This window comes from Ciconia boyciana, chromosome 7, assembly GCF_034638445.1.
Source record: "Ciconia boyciana chromosome 7, ASM3463844v1, whole genome shotgun sequence".
Classification (NCBI taxonomy): domain Eukaryota; kingdom Metazoa; phylum Chordata; class Aves; order Ciconiiformes; family Ciconiidae; genus Ciconia; species Ciconia boyciana.
Window position 1 is genome coordinate 51694993 of NC_132940.1, and position 6000 is coordinate 51700992.

Sequence of the window (6000 nt, forward strand, 5' to 3'; positions counted from 1 at the left end):
GTACAGTAGTTTTCATAATAAACCCGGGTTTCACAGTTGTGGTCTTAAAGCACTCAGGTTTGGGGGTTGCACGGGCAAAATAAATAAATAAATGCATACATGGCAGTGGGATTTAAAAAAAAAAAAAAAAAAAAAAACCACAACCAAAAAAACCCAACAAAGCGCCAAATAAAAACGATTATTCTGAACCCAGGCGAAAGCTCGTGAAATTCTTACTTGTTGCCTTGTGCCATAGAGGCAGTCGCCTCCCAGCCCCACACCGTGGGGTCTGGCCGCTGCCTGCCTCTGCTGTGGGAGAAGCGGGGAGATTCTTTTTTTTTTTTTTTTTTTTTGACAAAATTCCAGGAAGAACATCAACAACGTTAGAGACGTGATTCTAAGCACAAAACTGGTTTATGGCTAAAATGACATTAAAATCACGAGGGCATATTTTCTTTGCAGCGCAGACTTTAAACACAAGCATACAGGCATGAGAAAACGCGTTTAAAAATAAATAAATAAATAAACTTACCCCCGCCTGCCAAACCATCACAATTTGTGGGACTCTTCTTTAGTGCTGCAGACAACTTGGTCCTTCAAGCCCTGCATTAAACACGGTGGATACAGTGAAACAGGAATAAAATTTTAAAAAAAAAAAGTTTTGTCATATATTTCTAAATAGTTTAATCTCCTTCAAATGTCTCGGATTTCTTTACAACCCACTGGCTACGGTCCTATAAACACCACCTGGGCAGTTTCACAAGCTTTAAAGTTTTGTGTGAGTGTGTGTGTGTGCGTGTGCGTGTGTGTGTGTGTGCGTGTGTGTGTGTGTGTGCGTGTGAGCAGTAAGATGTTTAAAAGGCATCGTTACCATTCGGAGGTATAAAAGTATTGCCCTGATCTTTGGTGTGATGGGGTTTGTTTTTTGGATTTGGGAGGGTTTTTTTTTACATGCACCTCTCATTTTACTTAACTTTTTAAAGATGGGAAAAGCTGGAAGCTTTAGTTTTCGAGAGACTTTTCTCGTTATTCATCTGTTTGGTCGCCTTAGCTGCACAAAAGCGTATCAGCTGCGTTATGAAAAATGGCCTAAGCCCAGAGAATGTCACAGTGGTCGACTTATTATTTTAGCCCTTCTTAAAAAAAAAAAAAAAAAAAAAAAAAAAGAAAACTCGGGGAAAGTTTGCTTTTGATGAATTCAATAAAAGCGGCACTGCAACGGAAGAGATTTTAAGCTAAAATCATACAGCATGGGGGCAAAAGCTTAAACCAGCCAGATGGCCAAAGGTAGCCAGAGTCTGCCCGCTTCCAGCCCATCCACTGAAGTTACAGTCCTCCAGGCTTTTAGCTTTGTTCATGTTTATCGTGCTTTGTTCCCCCCCCCCTTAAAATTATCTGAACAAACAAATAAACAAAAGTGAACTTTTACAATTCATGTGTCACGAAACGTTTTTCTTTCTGCCTCTGGAACAGGGACAAGGCAGGATTTTTCTGGTTTTGGTTTTAAAAAAGACACGGCATCTCCAAGCCCCTGGGCAAGGTGTTACTTTTTAATTTACCAGCACCTCATCTCTCGTCCCCAGGGAGGGCTTCCCGGCCGTAACCAGAAAGGACAAGTCGAAAGGACTGCAGGGATTGCAACTGAAGGCTGTGCTGTGAATCAGCTCCTGTCCTTCTCCTGAGGAATAAATAGATCTAAATAATAACAGCGATTAACAATAATAACAATAATAAATACCACAGACTAGGGACTCTGTGGGGCAGGGCGTTTAATTCGGTGTGGGTTTTGTTTGCTGTTAGGAAACATCCATAAACAGCCCCAAAACCACTAGTAAACTCTGGTCTCTTCTGGCGTAAAAACCTTTGCAATTCTTGTGATCTCAGTGGCACTCGCAGGCTGCCCCTGGCTTCCAGAAAGTTGTCCTGGCTGCAAGCGAGGGCAGAGACCTGGCTCCTTAGCCTGGGTCTGGGGCTGCGCCCACCTGCTTGGATAGCAGGACGGAGCTTTTGATGCCGCTGGTGCGGCGGAGATGTCAGTGCCGGCTGTGCAGAGGCGAGAGTAATTTGCTAGAGAAGTACGGGCTAAAAGCGCCCTGCCCGCCCTGCCCGGGCTCCCCTCACCTCTTGCCCCTTACTCCATAGTTACTCCCACCCTGCAAGACAAGTGTCCGCGCCGGCCGGCGGGAGGGGGCTGCAGCCAGCCCGCAAGCGCCCAACGCCGAGATGAATCCCCCCCCCTTCGCCTCTGCCCCCTGCGCCGCGGGACCGAGACCCGGCGGGCCGGATCCAGCCGCTCCGGCCCCGGGCCGGGCCGGGCCGCGCGGGTCGCGCACAGAGGGGCTGGAGCGGGAGCACCGCGGCCCCGGCGCGGCCAGAGCCGCCCCGCTGCCCGAAGGCACCTGTGCCCGGCAGGCAGGGAGCCCTCCCGCCGCGGGCAGCCCCGCCGTCGGGGAGCGCAGCCCCCGCGCCTCCGCCTCAGTTAGCGCGGCGGCCGGGGCGCGGGTCCCGCGGGGGGGCTGCGCGTCCATCCGTGGGGTGGGGTGGGGTGGGGTGGGAGCCGCCGTGCCCAAGCGTGGGGGCGGCAGGTGCTGCCCGCGCCCCCGGGGGGTGGAAGGTCCTGCTCGCGGTCCAGTCTGCGGGCGAGGGATGCTGCGGACAGCTCCGGGGAGCCGAGGAGAGAAGGGGATCCCCGTGAGCCGGCTGTTTCCCGAGGGTGGTGGGGATTTAAAGTCTAATATTGGGCTCAATTTGTAAACGATTAAACGAAATGGAAGGAGAATAACGCGCAACCCCGCTGAAAGCCAGATACAGAGCAGAGGAAGGAGCGTGTGTTTGCGTGTCCATACGAGTGTGCGAGTCACGCAGTGGGCACAGTCACCTTGAAAGGTGACTTTCACCTGAAAGAGGAAACTGTGCAGTTCCCTAATGCCTAATGGCCTCCGCGCCCGGGCTGGTTCCCCGACAGGCACTGCCGGGATGGCCACGGCACTAGCCACGCCAGTGGTCAGGAGCAGAAACCAGTTTGCAGTCGTTTCCCTCGCTGGTGCAGCAACTTGCGAGAAGCGCTGAAATAAGAGTAAAAAGGAGCTGGCGGGGAAAACTACGGAACAAACAGCTCCGAAGCAGCCTCCTCTCGTGTGCGTACGGGGCTGAGCAGCGCCGGCCACCGGGGTGGGAGCGGACACGTGTCTCCCACTTGGCACCCCCTGCCCTGCTGCAGCCCCCGCTGCAGCCCAGCGCACGGGTCTAACCCCTGCTCCTGCCTGCACCCGGGGCTGCCCTTAACGGGTCACCTCGACGTGGGCAGGAGAGAGGTCTGGGGGAATCCTGGTTACCTTCTGGACGCCTTTTCCCGCAAACGCTTGGGAAATCCGTTAAATCAAACCTCTCGCGAGGTTGTAAATTGCCCTTTGCATCCCCAAAGAGCACAGGCTGGGAAAACTTGAAGAGATTTCATCCCAATGGGAATGACAGCCCACCATCGAGGGGCGTTTAGAAAATTTGGAGGAGGCAGTCAAATCGGTCAAAGAAAGAGGTTTTGGTTTTGGTTTGGGCATATTCTGTTCCCCAGAAAATAATATCGATCCTGAGCGGTTTTGCAGAAAAGAGGGTAAATCAGGCGACAAAGGAGTGCGTCCCAGCCGCATGCTCCCGGAGGCGTACCTGCGCCTGCTTGCACAGATAACCCGGACGACAGCATGGCAGGGCAGAGCCCCGCTGCCCTCCCGGCGCTGCCCCACCGGCGCTGCCCCTGCGTGGGGCAGGACCCCCCGCCTCTCCCAGCGCCGGCTCATCCCCGGCTCTGTAGCCTGTGCGGGGTGCTTGGAGATCCCCCGGGGAGACGGGGTGCTGTGAGCACCACCGGCGTTAGCTTCACCCTCGGGGGGCGACCCCGGGGGCACCGCGGTCTTGGGGTGAGCGGGCCAGGCTGGCCCCGGGCGGGGGGCTGAGCGCTGTCGGCCGGGCTGGGCGTCCCCGTCCTGGCCACCGGCTGGGAGCTGCGGACGCTTCATCCGCTGTGCCCCGACTCCGCCGGGGTCCGGGCGCGCCGCGACGGCTCTGCCCCGCTCGGGGCACGGCGGGCCCGGAGATAGCCCAGGGTCGCGCCCCGAGATGCAGCCTCGCCGCTGCCCTGTGCGAAATAGCGGCATGCGGTCACGTTCGCAAGTGTGCAATCTATTAGACGGGCTGGTGTGTCCTCCCAGCTCCAGGCTGCCCGTGAAACGCTGGTGTTCAATCCCCCCCCGGTATGTCACCCTTCCTCAACCTTGCCGGCAAACTCGCACTGGCTCTGAGCCCCTTTGCTCCGGACTTCACATCCTCTGAGGACCTATCCCGGAGCTCCCATCAGCCCAAACTTCCCTGGAGTCAAGAGGAGTGAGCGGGTTTGGCTCTCGGAGTGTTTTCGAAAATCAGGACACAGCTAGGGAACGGAGTATTGCGGAGATCTTTCCCGCTGGCTGGCCAAAGTGCCTGCTAGGGACGAGCTTGGGGGCAGGAGGCATCCTCGGAAGTCCTCGCAGTTCTCGGAAGGTTGTGCCTTGTTTCAGTGTTTACTCCCCGTACTGCCAGTGTCACCAGAATGCAACTTCTGTGCTTTGCGGTTAATATTTTTTGCCCGAGGTCTATCACTAGCATTAATTGTCCCAATAAATTGAGATATAGTGTGCATAATGCAATGTAACAATATGGTTATATTCCACGTGTACGACTTAATTAAGCTATTTGCAGCCTGATGCTGCAAGTCAACGGGTGTGCAAGTGGATTAACAATGTACTGTTCTCGTATCCTCAGGATGGTGCATAATTACTTTACTGGCGGTACATATCAATTTTTGATGATTGCAGAACACATGCTCACTTTACCAACAAGCGCTTTAATAACTCTCCATTGTGTTTTAAAAAAGCGTTGTTTGGAAATATTTGGAAGCCTCTGCAAACAATGTTCGAGGTTCGTAGCGCGAGGTTTAGACCTGATCTATATTTGATGAAGTGCAAAGGCTCTGAGGCAGCGCCCGTCCCCGCCTGCCGGCTCCCGCGGCCGGCGGAGGGGAGCGGGGCGGGCGGGCCGGGTGCGCCGGGCGTCGAGGCACGGCGGCGGCCCTCCGTGCGGTCCCCGGGGAGGGAGGCGTGCGGAGGGGGGCGGGGGGCACCGTGCCCCAACACATGCTCCTGACATTTGCGAGCGGAGTAATGCAATTAGGAAACTCGATTACAGGGCGGCGGCGAGGCTGGGGGAGCCCCGGTCTTTGTTCCCGGGAAGATGGCGCCAGGGTCTGGCCGGCGGGATTCGGCGTGCGCCTCTCCAGGCAAAGGTGGAGGGGGACGAGCGCCGACCTTTCCGGGGGCAACTTGATTTCCGCAGCCTAATCGCGCTGGGGAGGCACGTACCATCCACCAGAGCGAGCTCCCCGCACGGCGCCGAGCGGGGACGGGCGTCGCCGCGCCCGGCCCAGCGCTGCGGAGCACCAGACCCGCTGGGTCAAAAAGAGCACAAGAACGAACCGTGTAACAAAAGCTCCCGCGTGTCCTTGCCACGCTCAGGCGTGGCTCAGGAGCGCGCCCGGGGGCGCCTCGAGCGCCCGGGGCCGCCGGGGAGGGTGGGTCCGCCCGCCTGCCCGGGCTCGGGCCCCGGCGTAGTGGAGGGCACATGGCTGGCTTGGCCGGGGAGGCCTTCGACGAGCCCCAGCCGCAGGGGCTGGCTGGGAGCGGGCTGCCAGCCCCGGCCGGGCGGCGACAGCCTGCGGGCGCCGGGCGAGGCCAGCTCCGCGCGGCCTGCGCGGCCCCCGGCGCCCCGCTCCGCGCCCCTCCGCGCCTCTCCGCGCCAGCCCCGCGCCCCTCCGCGCCCGCCCCGCGCCCAGGCGTGGTGGCGCTGCCGCTTCGGAGCCTTCCTGGAAGAAGGCTACGCGTTCTTGTACCTGAAGCAGGTGATGTTTATGCAGAGACATCTGAATGACAGCAGGAGTGAAGGACAAATCTAATAAAGCCTAATAAACCGTGAGAGTCTAAATGTCATTAAACT